Source organism: Eurypyga helias, unplaced genomic scaffold (genome assembly GCF_000690775.1).
Source record: "Eurypyga helias isolate BGI_N326 unplaced genomic scaffold, ASM69077v1 scaffold21825, whole genome shotgun sequence".
In the NCBI taxonomy this organism is placed as follows: Eukaryota; Metazoa; Chordata; class Aves; order Eurypygiformes; family Eurypygidae; genus Eurypyga; species Eurypyga helias.
This window is the reverse complement of record NW_010252321.1, coordinates 2458-2773: the sequence shown is the minus strand read 5'-3', so window position 1 is coordinate 2773 and position 316 is coordinate 2458. Positions and strand designations below refer to the sequence as shown.

General features: G+C 66.5%; 1 protein-coding gene across 1 annotated transcript in view; it reads left to right on the top strand.

Annotated features, from left to right (window-relative positions):
- Positions 1 to 316, top strand: part of COQ4 (coenzyme Q4) — a gene marked incomplete at its 5' end in the record, with an annotated part of 3965 nt that overhangs the window by 3211 nt on the left and 438 nt on the right. The gene's annotated exons all lie outside the window — the stretch shown is intronic.

The following is a 316-nucleotide window of genomic DNA, read 5'->3' as shown; positions in this document are numbered from 1 at the left end:
CAGCCTGGGTGGTGCTTGCCAGGGTCCTCTGTGGAAGGAAGAGGGGACACTGCCAGTTTGCTGTGGGGGGAGCAGACAGGATCCATAGTGTGAACCCACTGCTCCGTCCCCGCAGCCCGTGGAAGCGGTGGTGGTGGGAGGCATGGTTCTGCCTGGTCGCTGAAGCAGAACCTGGTGCTTCGTTTGGTTCCACCGCTGACTCTACCCTGTCCCTGTCAGCAGCTCCCTCCCTGCTGCGCCAGGCAGGAGGAGCGATGCCCGCGCCGGGCTGCCCTCGGCTGGGCATGGGCCGGGCGCCCGCCAGACCCTTACCACA